The 19,384-nt window shown below is 41.9% G+C and overlaps 1 protein-coding gene and 1 pseudogene across 1 annotated transcript in view; both read left to right on the top strand.

Moving 5' to 3' along the window:
* Positions 1-19,384, top strand: part of XKR6 (XK related 6) — a 307,438-nt gene that overhangs the window by 53,223 nt on the left and 234,831 nt on the right. The window lies entirely within an intron of this gene.
* Positions 2,234-7,576, top strand: LOC139436095 (small ribosomal subunit protein uS5 pseudogene; annotated as a pseudogene).

The following is a 19,384-nucleotide window of genomic DNA, read 5'->3' on the forward strand; positions in this document are numbered from 1 at the left end:
CTGTGTATGCTTTCAAATTCTTGTTTGTGCTCATCCAGTGTCTTTTTAATATCCTTAATCTCTTTAGCCATCTCATTGAATTTATTGAGAAGATTTGTTTGAACATCTGTGTCTCAACTCCTTTATGTCATCTGGAGGTTTATCTTGTTCCTTTAATTAGGCCATATCTTCCTGGTTTTTGGTGTGGAGTGTAATTTTTGGTTGGTGTCTTGGCATGTGGCTTACTAGAGTATTTATTCTGGGTGCAGTTTTTCTCTTTAGTTTAGGCTTCCTGCCCTTTCTCCCTTGCTGGTTGTGCAGTAGAAGCCAAGGATGTAGTTGGTTCTATAAGCTATGGAGGCTCAGGCTGCCCTCATTGCCCCAGGGACTGATGAAGTTTCTCCCAACTTTCTTCTTTGCCAGGGGTAGGGACAGAGTCACAGCCATGTGGGATAATCCAAGTTATGCAGGCCTAGACTGTAGTTGCCCAGAGAGACTGATGAAGCTTCCCGTCCCTTTCTCCCCTGCCTGGGGCAGAGATGGGGCTGCAGGTGTGGCAGTAGTCTATGCAGTATGGGTCCAAGATGACCACAGTTGCCCTCATAGACTACTGATTATTCAGTTCTGTGTCAGCCAAAAGTAGCCCCCTTATGGCTTTTCTGCTTGCTGTTTGCTTTATTGCGTTCTTCTGTGTATTTATTTATTTATTTACACCCCCCCCCCATTTGCGACTTGCTTGCCGTCTGCTCGCTGTGTCCATTCGCTGCGTGTTCTGCGTTTTTGCTTGTCTCCCTTTTTTGTTGTGTCACCTTGCTGAGTTGGCTCTCTGCAGCACTTGTGGGCCAGTGGCACTCCGCAGTGTGCGGGCGAGCCTGCCTTCACAAGGAGGCCCCACGACACAAACCCGGGGCCTCCAGGATGGTGGACGGGAGCCCAGCTGATTGAGCCACAGCCGCCTCCCTCCCTATTGTTTTTAATAGGTATACTGCATTGACACATATCAACTAGCCATTACATAGTATAGGATCTCCCTTTTAACCCTCATTTAATCTTATCCTGCGTGTAACTATGTAGTGTGTTTATGCTCTTACCAGTCTTTATGTCTAATTATTTTGTTTTTCTGAAGATCTTCCTCAGGAAGGGTACTTGAAAACAACATTTCTTGAGTTATTGATAACTCAAGTGTTAGTGATACTCAGGTGATAACTATTTGGACTCTTGAAACTTGAAGGTCATTTTTGCTCTGTGTAATGTTTTTGGCTTGTGTTTTTGTCCTTACATATCATAAATATGCTTCTCTGTTTTCTTCTAGCATAAAATATTGCTCTCAAACTCTGATGATATTTTCAGATTTTGTTTGCCTACTTGCCCAGAGGACTTTTTCCTTTAAAGTCCAGTAATTTTTTGGACCATATCTTGCTATTGTTCATTTGGGGTTGATATTCTTGGATATATGGTTATGTTCTTTAAATATTTAGTGTCAGTCATTTTTTATTTCAGGAAAACTCTCTTGAATTACAGGTTTTAGTATTCTGCTTTCTTGAGTGGTGGTGGTGGCATTTAAATCAGGGACTTCTTATTTGTGTTAGTTCTGTCTTGCCCATCTATAAATAAATTTCACTTTCTCTTGGATTCTTTTTGTCTCTTCATCATTTTTTAAATTTAAAAGTGTATTGGTAATCTGAAGAGCGGTAAGGATGGTTGAGTGTGTGGATACCAAATCATGTGTGGAACAGTAGGTGGAATGGGAGTGTTTAACCTAGAGAGGCGTTTAGGATGGAGGAAGGACGCACAGTTGTTCTTTGCGTGTACAGAAATTGTAGTACATTTAAAGAACAGGGATTTCTCTAATGAAATCCAGAGGTCCGAATCAGCGCCAAACGGTAAAACAAGATTTTTAAAAAACATACATTTCTCAGTTAAATGTCCCAGATACCTATAAATTTTTTTTGAATCATACACTATGTTACACCATCTATTTGGTTCATAGTAGTGCAGTCATACAGTATTTGTCCTTTTGTGTCTGGCTTGCCTCGCTCAGCGTCATGTCCTCCAGGCTCATCCATGTTCTCATGTGCTTTATAACTTCATTTCTCCTTAAAGCTGCATAATATTCCATCATGTAAGTACACGCCACAGTTAGTTTGTCCATTCATCTTTGGATTGGACGCCTGGGTGGTGTCCAACTTTTGGCAGTTGTGAATAATGTGAAAGACAAGATTTTGATTCCGAGTGTCCATGGCAAACACTGGGCCGCTTAGTATTCCCTTGTGCTCTCCCCCTCCCTGCCTCCCTTCCTCCTCAGGAGCCCTGGAGTTGCCTAAGTGATTTCCCCCTCTCTGCACAGCTGTGCGGTGCAGGCGAGGCTGCCCACAGCTCCAGGGGGCCGGTGCTGACTGGTGTCAGCCGCTCCTCGTGGGCCCATTTTCCTTGCTGGTGACTGGCCGATGTAGTTCTGGCCAGTAGGACGTAAGCTAGGGGATTGCAGACAGTGTTCCTCCCTGATAGGAAGATCGGAAGGGGAAGCAAGAATTGTCTTCTTGCACGGGCCGTCGTCACATCTGCGTATGATCCCTGGAGTGAAGAGAGCACTCTTAAAACCATCGGGAGAGCTAAGGCAGCATGCTGAGGGCAGAGAAAAAGAAGTAAAGAATCTAGGTCCCTCGTGATGTTGTTGAGCCACCAACATGATAATCCTTGGAGATGCATTAATTTGGGACTCCTTGTTATTACTGAACAATAAAAAGCCAAATAAGCGGACCTTTAATTGAGGTAATCACCATGTCCTGATATAATTGGTTTTTCCTACATTATATCGAACCAAAATGATTTCTAGCAGAGCTTTACTGAAATGGAAAAGATTTTATTTCTAAGAGAGCAGGGTGTTCTTTGTCCTTGGCAGTATTTAAGCAGAAGTTGAATAGCACTGGCAAAACTTTGGACTACGTGGCCTAAGGTCCCTTCCCTCTAAAGAGTCAGTCTTTGCCATTCGAATCTCAAAATAACAAAGCAGTCCGTGTTTGAGACTTAGAAGGAGTGAAGTCCACTTAGCCTCGCCATTTGGGGTTTCTCAGCCCCCTAGATCTCTGCTGCCTTTGAAGGGGAATGAAGAGCGCTGTTTCTCGAGTCTTAGGGAGTCATGGCCCTTTCCTGAATGCCTTGTCTGCTGGCTTTACAATTTCCAGAAGGGAAGGAGGTGTGAAGTAATTCTGTTTTAGTATAAAAGATCTTTCCTTTTGTTACAATGCACTGAGAAAAAGTGTCTTGGGATAGATACCTGTAGTTTTTTCTTGCTGTAGAAACTTAAATATTAATCCTTTTAGCTTAATTTTTCCTTTTGGAAAATGAACCAATTATTCCATTCATACTAATAAAGTATGTTGTAAGGAGTTAATGAAATTATAATACTCTGGAAAATAGTAGTAGAAGGTAGGCATTTGTTTTGTGATATTTGAGTCTATAGCTTGGAAGTACTTTATTTTAGAGGTCAAGATGAATAGTTTATTATTAAGTTGAGGTCTCTGCTTTTTGGATATCAAGATGATATTGGATAAGTTAAATACTTTTAAAAACAAAAATGAAATATAAGTGAATCTACCTTTATTCATTTTGAACAATAACAGAAACATCAAATTTAAGTCTTCTTATTATGTTTAATATTGCGTTGCCTGATTTTACATTAGAAAGAAAGGTTTGAAAAAAAAGTTTGAATCCAAGTTTCAATTCCTAACATTACACAAAGGTCGTCTAGAAAGAGAGAAGGACTGTCCACATATTATTGTGAAGCTCCCATTTTGAACTTAGTTTATTTTTTCTCATGAAGCTTATTTGGCATAAGCCATCAGGAAAATTAAAATTACATAGGTGAGTAACAAATTAATGGTCTTCTGTTACACTTACCGCAAAATGTCAGAAGTTGGGAGATGAACTCAAAACATATTTGTCTTCTGAAGTAGGGGCGTAAATGGAAGTTTTGTGGGTTCTTGTTTTTCTTGTAGGTTTAGATTTCTCTTTCTTTAATTGTCCAAGATGCTATTGTGTTATTGAAACCTTTTCCTATCCACCCCAGATTTTTCCATCTCCTTGCAGAAGGACATTGTTTTATTTAACCATGGCTAACACTGAGCAATTAGTTTGGGCCTTTCCTGTCCCTCTTTATTTTGCATGTTATAGATACAATTCATAGGATTCTTGTCCTTTCACTCTTAGGGAGCCATAGCCTTCCTTCCTGGGGATTGACAGATTCCAGGTCTTTTTCATTGTGCTCCTTCCACAAACCTTATGGACTCGTGTGTGCTTTCTGTCCAGTAAGCTCCCCCAGGTGCTGTGTGGTAATTCATCTCATTTTCAGCCGTGGAGTTCAGGTAATCTTAATGTGCTCTGCCCCCTCACCTGTATTTTCAGTGAAAACCTGGGAATGCCTGAAGACCCCTGGGCCTCAGCGCCTGCTGCCCCCCTACCCCCCCGCCTGGGGTGGGGTGTGCCTCTGCCTGCAGCCGCTCCTGGGTCTTGAGCTCAAAGAAGGGCCACGTCCTGGGCTGGCGCCTGTGCAGTCATGGGCGCCACGCTGGAAATCGGTGGTTCTTGAGAGGGCCCACCTTTGCACTCTGCACTGGGCCCTAGAACGCTTGCAGCCACCTGCCAGGAAGCGCTGGGTTGGGGCGCACTTGCCCCTCGCCCCGCAGCCGCCCTCCCTGCTGGCTGCCTCCTGCTCCAGCCCTCTTCCACCCCCCCTTCCTTCTTGCCAACTTCTGGGCACCTTGCCAGCCCCCAAATTGACTAATTGTACCAAGATTCTGGTGAGAAATCTCTGTAATAATTGTTTCTTCAACTTCTGCCTGTGGCTTCTGTACGTGAAGAAGTATTTGTGCCATGCCTGGTCACTTAGGTTCTGACCGCAGGAGTCAGTCCGCAGTAAAGGTGAAAGTTGAGCTGTGGTAGTATCCTGGTTTGCGCTTTTGCAGGTGGAGGGTAATCGGTTTTCTCACTGCGGAGTGAGTAAATGAAATGCTATCTTCTCAGGAAAGTAGATTAGCATTAAAGTTTATAAAATCTTCCTGTATGATTAGACTACAGAATATAGTCTCAAATATAAATATTAGGAAATTAGAATTATTCTAGTGGGGGAGAGTACATGAGCAGTAAATTGTGCTATGAAGAAAACTCAAGCAGGATAAGAAAAAAGACCCTGGAGTGATTGGGATGGGTTGAATGGGATGATCGGTTGGTTGAAGAGGCTTTCTGAGGACTTAGCTTTGAGCAGATACCTTCCTGAGATGAGTGTTAGGGTGGTGCAAAAGGAGTTGTGGTTTTGGAACATGAATTTTAAATTGTTATAACTAAGCTCAGGCACATCTTTATTAATCAAAGTAGGAACCATTACAGTCAACACGCTTTTGCCAATGAGAACTAAGTTTGCTTGCTCCTGTATGGTAACACTCCATTCTTCAGGAGTCAACAAACTCTCGGAAAGCCTTTTCTGCATCCTGCTGGTTGTGGAGGCAGTTTCCCTGCAAAAAGTTGCCAGGATGCTTGAAGAAGTAGTAGTTGGTTGGTGAGATGTCAGGTGAATGTGGCGGACAAACTTCGTACCCAATTCGTTCAACTTGTGAAACATTGGTTGTGCAACGTGTGGTGAGGCGTTGTCGTGGAGAAGAATTGGGCCCTTTCTGTGGACCAGTGCCGGCTGCAGGAGTTGCGGTTTTCAGTGCATCTCGTCAATTTGCTGAGGGTACTTCTCAGATGTAATGGTTTCGCCGGGATTCAGAAAGCTGTCGTGGGTCAGACCAGCGGCAGACCGCCTAACAGTGACCATGACGACCTTTTCTTGGTGCAAGTTTGGCTCTGGGAAGTGCTTTGCAGCTGCTTCTTGGTTCAGCCACTGAGCTGGTCATCGCCGGTTTTCGTATAAAATCCACTTTTCGTCGCACATCACAATCCGATTGAGAAATGGTTCGTTGTTGTTGTGTAGAATACGAGAAGATGACACGTCAAAACGATGATTTTTTAAATTTTTGGTCAGCTCATGAGACACCCACCTATCGAGCTTTTCCACCTTTCCAGTTTGCTTCAGATGCCAACCATGGCATGGTCGATGTTGAGTTCTTCAGCAACTTCTCGGGTAGTGTTAGAGGACCAGCTTCGATGATTCTCGCGTTGGGTCCTTGTCAGCTCCCGACGGCCGGCCGCTACGCTCCTCGTCTTCGAGGCTCTCGTCTCCTTTGCTAAACTTCTTGAACCCCCACTGCACTGTACGCGCCTTAGCAGTTCCTGGCCAAATGCGTTGTTGATGTTGAGTTGTCTCCGCTGCTTTACTACCCATTTTGAACTCAAATAAGAAAATCACTCGAATTTGCTTTTTGTCTAATGTCATTTCCACGGTCAAAAATAAATATAAAATAAACAGCAAGTAATAACTCATTAGCAAAAGAACATAAAGTGAGAAATGCACATTAAAATGATGTAAACATAACCACATTTATTTAAGAATGTATTCCAGCTTCTTCTTCGAGAAAACACCAAATGGCGGATGTTGCCGGTGCTGCGGGAGGCCCCGGGGGTCCCGGGGGCCCTGGGTTGGGAGGCCGCGGCGGCTTCCGTGGAGACTTTGGCAGCGGGATCCAGGGCCGGGGTCGCGGCCGTGGAGCTCGCGGCCGTGGAGCTCGCGGAGGCAAGGCCGAGGACAAGGAGTGGCTCCCTGTCACCAAGCTGGGCCGCTTGGTTAAGGACACGAAGATCAAGTCTCTGAAGGAGATTTATCTCTTTTCCCTACCCATCAAGGAGTCTGAGATCATTGACTTTTTCCTGGGGACGTCCCTCAAGGATGAGGATCTGAAAATCATGCCTGTGCAGAAGCAGACCCGCGCTGGCCAGCGGACCAGGTTCAAGGCCTTTGTCGCTATTGGGGACTACAATGGCCATGTGGGCCTGGGCGTGAAATGCTCCAAGGAAGTAGCCACCGCCATCCGTGGGGCCATCATCCTGGCCAAGCTCTCCATCGTCCCTGTGCGGCGGGGCTACTGGGGGAACAAGATCGGCAAGCCCCACACTGTCCCTTGCAAGGTGACAGGTCGCTGTGGCTCCGTGCTAGTGCGCCTTATCCCTGCCCCCAGGGGCACTGGCATCGTCTCGGCCCCTGTGCCCAAGAAGCTGCTGATGATGGCAGGGATCGACGACTGCTACACCTCGGCCAGGGGCTGCACAGCCACCCTGGGCAACTTTGCCAAAGCCACCTTTGATGCCATCTCCAAGACCTACAGCTGTCTCACCCCCGCCCTCTGGAAGGAGACCGTGTTCACCAAGTCTCCCCACCAGGAGTTCACCGACCATCTCGTGAAGACGCATACCAGGGTCTCCGTGCAGAAGACCCAGGCCCCCGCTGTGGCCACCACCTAGGCTAGGTTCTGAGGAAAACAATAAACGTTTGAATGAAAAAGAAAAAAAGAAGAAAAAAAAAAAGAATGTATTCCAATATCAAGTGGTAAATTTTAATGCAAAACTGCAATTACTTTTGCAGCTACCTATTAGCAAACCATGAAAATTATGAAGGGAAAGCAATCCCAGAGAGCACACAGTTTAGTGCTCTTAAGTAGGAACAAGCTGAACTAAGTCAAGGAATTTGCGGTATGTTTGTTTCCAAATAATATGTCAGTAAACAGAAATGAGAATTTTTTCAAAACTCGTTTTTGTTTTTGACAGATTTCTTCAGGAGAGTCAGCCTCTTTGAAAGTGTAAGAGTGTCTTGTGTTCGTGTGTGTGTGTATATTTGATGGTCAAGTATCTTAAACTTGGCAAGTTTGAATTGCTAATTGCCGTGTGTATCAGTTATGGGTGCTTCTATTCTTAGTTCCAGCTTGAGGTTAGTTACCGGTGTTACTGAAGAAACGCTGCCGCAGGCTTCACTTCTTCACCCAGTGTAGCAGATGACCTTAAAGGTGGGCATATCTTTGTGCAGTTCAACTGCTTTAGTTATTATTGAATATGAAGTAGAAAAGCAGATTTCTGGATTAGAACATTTGTCAAAATAGAATTCCCTAATTTAAAAAATCTTTAGTTGAATATAACATCTAGCAGTTTTTCAAGTTCAGTTTTACAACAAGAGCATAAGATCTGCCATCAGAAAGTTGTTGTAAACTTAAAGCAAGTTTTCAAGAAAAGTAGTGTAAGTATTTTTTATGTGTGGGGCATATAAGTTTAGTGACTTAAATTTTAATTTAAAATGTTAATAAACTTGTTTATTCCATTAATAGATAATGAATATAATTGCTTATTTATCTTTCATAAAAGTTACAGGGTTACAGAAAAATGCAGAATATAGAGTTCCCATTTGTGCCCCCCATTCCCCCCCCCACCTTGCACGTGCGGTTTTCCCTGTTACTAATACTTTGCATTAATATGGTATCTTTTTTACAGCTGATGAAACAATATAATTATAATTACACTATTGACTATAGTCTATCAGTTACGGTAGAGCTTAACTGTTTGCGTTGTAGTTATTTTTAAAAAATTTTTATTCTAGTAACCTATATACAACCTAAAATTTTGCCTTTTACCCACATTCAAATATACAGTTCAGTGTTGTTAATTACCTTCATAGTGTTGTGCTCCCATCATCACTATCCATTACCAAAACTTTTCCATCACCCCCAACAGAAAGTCAGTCTGTACCACGTAAATATTAAATCCTCATTCTCTACTCCCACCTGGCGTCTGGTAACCCATATTCTAGTGTGACTCATAGAATTTGTGTGTTTATTTCATAGACGCGAGATCATGAAATGTATATCTTTTTTTGTGTCTGGCTTATTTCACTCACTGTGCATTTTTGCTGTGCACCTTTCCTCTGGGAAGGCAGCGCCGTCAGCGCTCGTCCTGAACTTCTGGAGCTTATACCAAAGAGGTTATATGTTGATTTATTACAAGAGTAGGTATAAATAGAGCTGCCATATGAGCGTGTTCCTCAGAGATGGTACAGCCACATGGTATTTGAAGTGTTTTCCCACAAGTTTCATTTGAATTTTGAGAGCTTATTAATACTCTTATGATCTCTTTGTTACTTAGAAGCAGTTTGCATTTTTCTACTTTTGATGAGAACAACCACAAATCTGGGTTACTTAATAACTGTCTAGTTGGTATTTGTCAGAGCTAGTTAAGATACTCTTGGCTATTTTAGATTAGTCTTCCCTTGGGAGCCGTGAATATCATTGACTTTATTTACATTCTCATTTTCATCCTTTAAGTCCTGGACTATTACATGTTTTTCAGCATTTAGAAGTATGTAGTTACTTACATAGCTAATATGTGATCTAGAATAAACTTTAATATTAATCTTCTGTGTGCTTAGAAAATGTCTTATTTTTGTGAGAATTTAGTTGAAATGGTATAGTACAAAAATTTCCAATGGGAAAATTTCAGGTACACCCTGTGGATAAACTGAAAGCAATGGTGGTTCCGTAGTGGAGAATATTGTGGCCTTTAGTTGGTGAGACTGGTCTGCTGTTTGGAAGGAGAGGCAGAAAAGCAAGCTCATTTCATGGGAGCTCATCAATATGGAACAAAAAAGATAAAAGTGAACGTGGTGTATTGGGATGATTAGAAGAAAACATTTATTCAGAAGTATGGAAAAAATGATGGTAGGTAATTGAGGATCTTGAGTACTTCCCAACAAATCAGGACTCCTAGCTAGTCAATTCTTCTTGAAGAATTATGTACTCTAATGCATATGAAAGCACCTTGTAAACTAGAAATTGTTTCCAAGTGCCAGGTGTCTTAAAAATTAGAATCATTCAGTTTGAAGACTAAATTTGTCAATTATGGGTTTATAGTGGCCACTATAATCTTCCCAAAATGAACGGACACTTCCAGTGAAAGAAGGTTGTTTGTTTGTTTTTATTGTTGTTTTTTTAACAGCCCCCCCCCCCCCCCCGTGGCTTTTTGCCGTGCTGTCTGCTCTCTGTGCCCGCCGGTGCACTCTTCTGCGTTTTTTGCTTGTCTCCCTTTTTGTTGCGTCACCTTGCTGAGTTGTGGGCGGGCGGGTCTCCGCAGCGTGTGGGCAAGCCTGCCTTCACAGGGAGGCCCCAGGACGGGAGCCCTGCCGACTGAGCCACAGCCGCTCCTAGACACACACAATAACTATGTGTGTCTTGGAAATTACTAAAATGCTTTACTGTGCATTAGTATTCTTAATTACTATAGAATTTCTTCAGATGACCCAAAACAGGCTTGTAGTTGTTACCTGTGTTGGGATTCATGTAAAACAACACACTTATCCAACACAGTAAAGTTAATATTAAAAATGCCATGGCATGCACTTCATGGAGCAACCATTTATCATGAGCTTTTCCATATTAAGCAGCTTAATTTTATTTTATACTACAGACAGGCACTTCTTTAAAAAAAATCTTGATCAGTATGCTACCCAGTTATAATTGACTTATTCATCTGATCCTGCCTTTTGGACAACAAAAATATCCTTTTATCAGCAGGACTGATATATCAAAGGTTTCTAAAACATCCAGTTCTATTACTAGGAAAACTAGACATAAGAAAGCAAAATACCCTGAGGTGTATGCTCATTATACTTCAAAAATCTCATCTTTTAAGATGTTTTAAAACAGAGAAAAAATTTTTTTGATCAATAACATTTAAATTTTATAGTGTTCTTACTCTTGGTTGTAACAGATAATGAGGGATTTAATGTAAGAACCATGAAAGTACACTTTTATTTGCTTTGTATGGAGAATGCTAAGTGTGTTCAAGTTTCATTGGTAAAGAGAACTTGAATTACACTGTGAACATGAACCAGAATGTCTCCGGAGACTGGCATGTCTGTAGCTCATGTTAGAGTTTTACTGCTCTTCAAAAGAAACAAATCTTGCCTTTCTTTCTAAATCTGTACCAATAGTTCTAATGGAAAGTGAGCAGAGTCCTTAGAAGTTGAGCCTAGCAAATGTGACATCTTTCCTTACGAATTTCTACCAAAATAAGGTGAAATAGTTGGTGCTTATTTTCACTTAATAGTGCATAAGTATAGTAATTTCCTGTTAGAATCCATAAGTGTGGTGACCACACTTTTTATTTAAATGGATACTTATCTGAATTGTCTAATTTTTACAATTGTAGTCAGGGAGAGCTGTGCAACTTCCACGTATTTTCCATCTCGCTACCATAGTAAATACAAAGGACAGCAACGTAGTCTGAGTGTGTGTAGTCTTCTTTGAGTTCTTAGATATTTGATCACTACGTGAAAAAGTAAGCCAAATCCCTAAGTTAAGTTAAGGCAATTTCCAATGTACTTCAAAATAAGGAATCTCATTAAATATGATTGTGTTCTTGTGCTGTTTTAATTAATTCTGAGCCAGTCTGGTTTATTCCAACACTGATTTGTTCAGTGTGCAAAATTTGAGCACCCCCTGTACACAAAATATTCAACTAAAATATTGAGAATATTATAAGATATGGAAATGAATAACAGCTCAGGCTTTAAAGTGAGAGATATAAGTTACCTCAGAAACCAAAAAGTCAGATGATGAGAACTGAGAAGACATGTATGGCTGTCCTTTAAGAAGAGATCCACTTTGCAAAGAGCTCTCATAGTAAGAGACGCGGTCACTGTTGTACTTAGGATAAAGTCTGAAATCTCACGGTGTCCTACAAGACTTGGGTGGATCTGGCGCTTCCTGTTTTGTCTTCTTGAGTATACTCTGGCCACACCGCGCTCTTTTTCTGATTCTTCAGTCCAGCACGTGCTTTCCTCCTGAGGACTGTCACAGTGTGATCTCCTCTGCGTGTCTTCTCTTAACTGCCAAGCCAGGAGCCCGCCAGTGCGGCTGCGCTGCGAGTCGGCTGGCTGCAGTGAGGCGGTGCAGGCTGGCAGAGCAGTGCAGGGCAGGGCCCGTTTACAGTCCAGCTCAGCCCGAGGCTCATGCCCGTCAGCACTGAAGGTGGTGCAGCCACAGACTTGTCTGATTAATTGTGTAACCGTACGCTCCACCAGCCAAGGGACCTTACCAGCTTGTATCCATCCCTGCACACTGGCACTTAGTTTTCACTAACTGTTCTTTGAGCAAATGAACCAAACATAGACAACTCTTGAGAAACTTGCAAGTTTCTGGTTTACTTCTTGGTAAAGACAGGAGGGTAAGGATATTAGCCGAAGTCATTGATGTGTTTACTTAAATGTACTGTGGACTGGTCTCAGGGTCAAGGTTATGATTGTAGGCAGAAGAGGAGCCATTCAAGGAGACGAAAGATGAAAATGAATGAGGGAATAAATACCTAAGTGAAGAAGCTTTCGGGGAGCTCTGAGAACAGAGAAGTCGTCAGCCTTGGAAAGAAAACGAGGCCCCTTTTGCCCTTAGGTAGGAGAAAAGGAGGCAATAAAATGCGAGAAGGGTTTGGAAACAACAGAATCAGCTCTTCCCAGTAGAAATGAGGGGTCAAGTACAATTAGATTATGATGAATTCTGCTGGGAAGGCCTCCAAGCTTTCGATTATAGTGCTTAATTTAAAGGAAAATGTTGATGGAAATCTTTCACAACCTTGTACCTGCCGGTGGTTGCGCACTTGTCGCTGATAATCAGAAACGATGCCTTGTAATTGTTAGGGTAGCATTTTACTTTTGGGGGTGGGCAGGGATTGATGAGTGGGTGACAAGACCTGGTCAGGCCAGGGTAATTATGCCTTCTGGTGTCCCGCGCAACTGGCCCTGCTGGATAACTGAAGGGGAGTTCTGTCTCTGGCTGGTACTGATTTGGGGCAAATGTGAGCGCTGTAGAGTTATGAGAATGATAAAAATGGAGAGGGAGCAGATGTGGCTCAAGTGGTTGAGCACCTGCTTCTCCTGTTTATGAGGGCCTGGGTTCATTCGCCATTACCTCCTAAAACAAAAACAATCCAAAAAAACGGACCAATAATAATTTGTAATGCGTTTTGCCCTTTTTAACCAGGAGCTTTATTTTCTTCAATGATGTTTTTATCAAGGAACTTGACCAGTTTCATGTATTCTGTCTATAACAGTGGATGTCACATAAAATGGCAAGATCGTAGCTTTGAAGGAGCTGAATTTAGAGTCTTAAGATCCCTGAGAAGGTCTGTAGCAACAGTGCAGTGTTACTGGATTGGTGATTTCTCGTAGGCAGGAGAAAGTGCAGAACTGCTTATAGCTAACTAACTGGGGGACACTGTGTGTTACTGGAGGTCAGTTTCAGTCCTTAAAGGTGAACTTGGTGTCCTGTAACAGCCCTCTAGTGTCCTGGAGCCAGTGGTGAAAGTGTCCCTTGCATGCCACAGTGTGGTATGCAGATTGAAGGATTTTAGGAAAAAAAAACAAAGCAAAGCCTGAAAAGCACATTACACATGACATTTTGATAGCTACCACCAAGTGTGGTATCGATGCACCTATGTGCTTCTGGCCACAGATTAATCCTTAAAATCACAAAGTGGCTCACAAGACTTGACTCGAGTCTATAAATCACTTCCTTTCCATTTTGAGAGACATAATCCTTAGAATTTTGCTGTGCTGAAATAGCAATGTGTCCTTGACAAAAAATTTAATTATAAAATGGTAAAATGGCATAGCCTCTATGGAAGACTGGAGGTTCCTCAGAAAATTAAGTATAGAATTACTGTATGACCCTTCAGTCTCACTTCTGGGTATATACCCAGAAGAACTGAAAACAGGGGCTCGAATAGCTATTTGCACACCAGTGTTCATAGTGACATTATTCACGGTTGCTGGAAGGTGGAAGCAACTCAAGTGTCCATCATCCGATGAATGAATAAATGAAATGTGGCATGTGTACGCACACACAGTGGAGGATTCCCCGGCTGTAAAAAGAAATGGCGTTCTTGATACGTGTGACAACAGGATGAACCATGAAGGAACTGAAGGTGTTGGATGGAAGGAGGCAGACACCAAAGGACAGACACTGTGATCTCACTGACCGGAAACAGTTTCATAGAAGAAGCAAATTCGTAGAGCCTGAGCCTGGAGTTTAGGTCACCAGGGCCAGGATGCGGAGCTGACACCTACGTTGCGCAGTTCCTGTCTGGGGTGCCATAAGTTCTGGTGATGGGTGGTGGGCGGTGGTGATGGTCGCACAACACTGAGCCTGGTGTACAGCACTGACCCATAGCTTGATTGTGGCTGAAGGGGGACCTGGGGGTTGTATGTATGTTACTAGAATAAGAATTAAAAACCAACAGGACTGTGCGGCACAAACAGCGAGCCTCCTGCAAATGATGGACTGCGGTCAGTGGCAGTTATCCACGGTTCTTGGATGATTTGTAACAAATGCGCCACACTAATGCCAGGTGTTACTAATAGGGTGGTGTATGGGAACTCTGTATTCCGTGCATGGTTTTTCTGTAAACCTACAGCTTCTCTAATTTAAAAAAAACGTGAAGAAGTAATCAGTATTCATGGTACAAAATTTATCTTGTGGAAGTGTGAAGTGGTGAGTAGAAAGTGCGTTCCTCCTTTTTCATGTGTTTTCTCAGCTTTGTGTGGCTTTACTCCTCTCTCGTACTCCTTAGGGGTTGTTTTTTAAAAAAAGAAATAGTGATGTCGTAATATTGCTGTTATAATTAGCCTTTGCTTGAAGTCAAAGTCAAAAGCGTGTGGAGTTTTGAATTTTAAAAATACATTACCGTTGTTCTTCAAACAGTTGGCTCAAGTTGGTGCTCTCCCACTCGTATTTATGTGTGCCCGCTCCCCCCCCAGTAGTCGTTGTCAATCTGTTGGCATCTCGTTTTGATTTGAATTTCGTTAGTTTTGAGTGAGTTTGAAGATATTTTCATATGGTTATAAGATACATTCATTGGTCATTTTTGTTTATTGACGAATTGTCTTTTTAATTGCCCATTTTTCATTGGGTCAGTTGTCTTTTTCCTAGCAATTTGTCAGAACTCTGTACATATTTTTAAAAAAATTTTTTTTGCCAGCAAAAGTTTGTTTATTTGGTGGACGTAGACTACAGATGACTGCCTCAAAAGAATTGGTAATGCACGCTAGTATTTTTTTTATAGATTAAAAAAAAATTTAAAGATACACAGATCATACAAAATGTTAAATTAAAAAAATAAGAGGATCCCATATACCCCCACTCCTCCCACATCACCAAACACATTAAAATTTGCTACAAATAATTTCCTCAGTTTATTTTTATTGTTTGTTTATAGTTGGTTTTTGTTTTGTTGCCATTTATTTTTAAAGGATTGCATCTTTTTTTGGCTTCTAGGCTTTATGTTATGATTGCAAGCTTTCCTAAACTTCAGAATACATTACCAAAAAATCACTCATGTTTTCTTCAAATATTTTTATGGTTTCATATTTTAACCTTAAATATGATATATCTGGAATATTTTGGTTTAAGGAAAAAAGTAGAGATCCAACCTTAAGTTTTCCAAATGGCTACCCGTTGTCTTTTTTTTTTTTAATACTTTTAAAATTAAAGTCAATAGATCACAGAACATTACATTAAAAAACATTAAAAAAATAAAAAACATAAGAGGTTCCATATACCCCTCCCCACCCCCACACCATCATTGTTGTAAATTGTATTTTTTTAAAGATATATACATCATACAGAAAAAGTTTCATTAAAAAATATGAGATGTTCCTGTATACCCCTTGCCCCCACCCGCACCCCACACCTCCCACACCAGCAGCCTCTCTCATTGTGGCACACTCATCGCACTCGGTGAACACATTTTGGAGCACTGTTGCACCACATAGATAATAGTTTACCTTGTAATTCACACCCTTCCCCCAGTACATTCAGTGGGTTATGTCAGGATATATAAAGTCCAACATCCGACCCAGCAATATCATTTAGGACAACTCAAAGTCTCCAAATGTCCCCATCTCAACATCTTTTCCTCCCTCTCCCTACCCTCAGCAGCTATTGTGGCCACGTTCTCCACCTCAGTGCTACAATTTCTTCAATTACTAGTCACTATAGTTTTATAGTAGAATATCAGTAAGTCCACTCTGATCCATATTTTATTCCTCCATTCTGTGAACCCTGGGATGGTGATGTCCACTCCACCTCTGGATCAAGATGGGGCTTAGATTCCACATGGATGTTGGATGCCATTCCTCTCCTTGCAGTTGTTGGCACTCCTGGTGTGGTGCTTGACCATCTTCACCTCCCTGTTAGCTGACCTGGGTAAGTCCAATGAACCGGAGAGTAGGCGTCGCCATTCTGCTGAGGCTCAGGGCCCAGCTGGCACATGGGCAGTCCAGAGATTCAAGTCCTCTGAGTATGCACCATCCCTAGCACCAACCACAGGTTCAGTAAAAGTAACAGAAGAGGCATGTGTAAGAAGGTCACATCTGAGCACTTCATCACACTCAAGAGCACAGATTCCAAAGTATGGCCCTCTGACATGGCACAGAACTCCAAATCCATTTGCCATGACTGTATACCCTGTGGATCTCCATAGCCTTCAGAAGAACCAGCACCCAGGGTTGTATCTATTTGGTTTCTCTCTGGGGTCCTGCTGAGGTGTGCATAAGTGTGGCCCCTCTAATGACCGCCCAACTTTTTTGAAGGACTCTTAGCCATATAAACTAATTTGTCTTTGCCACTTCCCCCTTTTATTCAAGGTCAAAAAGCAGTTTTTAACACTCGATCCAGCATGTAGGCTGAGATATTCTGCTGGTCTGAGTTGACCCTTTTATTTAAGGTCTCTTTCTAGTTGCATCACCAGTTAGTGATTGGTAGTAATCCCTCGGCGCCAAGGAGGCTCATCCCCAGGAGTCATGCCCCATGGTGGGGAGAAGGATAATGCATTTACATGCTGAGTCTGGCTTAGAGAGTGGCCAGATATGAGCAACATGGAGGCCCTCAGGAGGTAACTTTTAGGCACCCTGCCGCTCTAGACCTAGTTTATATTTCAGGCACACAGGCTCATAAGCATTGTCATCATTATCAAGGGCTCACTATTAGACCATCCTTCCTTGTTGGTCTTTGCCATTGCACTTGGAGAATTATTGTTGTTTCACTGGGGAATGTGACAGAGCTCTACTGGGTAGGAACTCAGCACTCCCTCAGCTGATGTTTGTAACTATAACTACTATAAAAATACCCAATATATGTCAGAACATTTTTAAGTCCCCTATATACATGCCCTGGAGAACTCCCCTCAATCATGTGCCCCCCATCAATAACACTCACACTAATGTTCCTCCCCTGCCATAGTTGTACCTCTCTGTGGTCCAAAACTTCTTCAACAATGAAGCCTAATATATTGCAAATGCAATTAATAGGAAATTGAAATATAGTGATGGGTTTAAAGTTTAGAAATAGAATACATAATAATTTAGAAATACTAAAATAAAGTAAAAATAAATTGGTGCATTAATAAAATGAAAAATATTATAAAGCTTTTTTTGAAACATTTTGCCTTTCATCATTGTAATAGGTGTTGCCCTGTATGTACTATGGCAAGGCACTTTCTTTTATTTCTTCCTCAGGGCCTACATCTTTTTTTTTTCCTAAATTTTAAATTTTGTCTTCAAAAAAGTTATAGATCACAGTAATTCACATACACCATATAGGGGACTACCATATATCCAACATCAGACCCTTTTCCCCTTTCCCCAGCAATGATCTTTTTACATGTTCAGGTTATATTTGCTGCAGCTGATGTACAGATTTTGAAACTTAGCTATCAAACATGGTTCCATTTTGGTTTACATTATGGTTTATATTTTAGACTGTCAAATTGCTACATTTTTAGTTTCCTTATGTTTTACATTATGGTTTACATTTTAGGTTATAGACTTTCATACACTTTTGGTGTAAGTTAACATGTCCTATATTCATCATTGCATGATCTTGTGGAGTACTTCCATTGCCCCCAGTTGCCCTGCTCCCCTCAGGGTCCACAGTGACAATCTTTACTACTTGAGGGACCAGATTTACAGATAATATAACGACGCTGAGGGCTTGATATACTAGACTGCCCTAACTAATTGGAAGTCACTGATTCTCTCGATAGACACAATTCTATTTGGGAACATCAGGTCTCCCCAGGATGTGGGTACACCTTCACACTCATTGTATGGGTGTCCACCCAATGATACAACACACTATGACAAAATGAGCACTCACACACTCCCTAGAAGCCTGCCCCTGTACCAGATGCCCACCCTCCCAGCGCCTTAAACACGAAATCCTTCCTTATTATATTTTCTAAAGAGTTTTCTCAACATTACAGCTTCAAACATATACGTGACATTCTCCCATATTCAACTGTTCTCCCCAGCCCTCCCCCAATTCCTTGAGCCATCTGACCCATTCTCCCAACCCTAGCCCCCCTCAGGCCCACAAAGCCCCACCCAAATGTGTCCCTATGCCCCCATCTTATCCCTTTCCTGTACAAATACTTACCTCACACTTACCATAGACTTCACCCATGTGGGCATCAGCTAGCACCTTTCCGCTCCCCCCCCGCCCCAATTCCTTTAAGCCTATCTTCCAGTCTCTGGCTCTCTGAGACACCTCTGAGAGGTCATGTAGTATTTGTCCTTCAATGTCTGGCTTGCTTCACTGAACATAAGGTCCTCAAGAATCATCCATGTTATCACATGTGCTTGTACTGTATTCCTTATAGCTGAGCAGTATTCCATTGTATGTATAATCCACATTTTATGTATCCATTTATCTGTTGATGGGCATTTGGGTTGATTCCAACTTCTGGCAATAGGGAATAATGCTGCTATGAACATTGGTGTGCATGTATCAGTTTGTGTCCTTTTCTTCAGTTCTTCTGGGTATATACCCAGCAGTGTAATTGCTGGGTCATATGGCAAATCTATAGCTAACTTTTTGAGAAACCGCCAAACTGTCCTCCAGAATGGCTGGATCCTGCATTCCCACCAGCAGTGGATGAGTGTTCCCATTCCTCTATATCCTCTTCAGCTCTCGTAGTCTTCTGGTGTTTTTTTGATAGCTGCCAGTCGTATGGGAGTAAGATGGTATCTCATTGTGGTTTTGATTTGCATTTCCCTAACAGTAAGTGATTTTGAGCACTTTTTCATGTGCTTTTTAGTCATTTGTATTCGTCTTTGGAGAAGAGTCTGTTCAAATCTTTTTCCCATTTTTTAAATGGGTAGTTTGTCTTTTTATTTTCGAGACATAGCAGTTCTTTATATTGCAGGATATAAGTCTCCTATCAGATATATGGTTACCAAATGCTTTCTCCATTGTGTAGGCTCTTCACTTTCTTGACCAACTCCTTTTAGGTACAAAAGGCTTTAATTTTAAGGAAGTTCCCATTTATCTATTTGTTCTTTTGCTGCTTGTGCTTTGGGTGTGAAGTTCATGAAGCCATTTCCTATTACAAGGTCCTGTAGATGCTTCTCTACATTGTTTTTCAAGATCTTTATGGTCTTGGC

Source organism: Dasypus novemcinctus, chromosome 25 (genome assembly GCF_030445035.2).
Source record: "Dasypus novemcinctus isolate mDasNov1 chromosome 25, mDasNov1.1.hap2, whole genome shotgun sequence".
Lineage (NCBI taxonomy): Eukaryota > Metazoa > Chordata > Mammalia > Cingulata > Dasypodidae > Dasypus > Dasypus novemcinctus.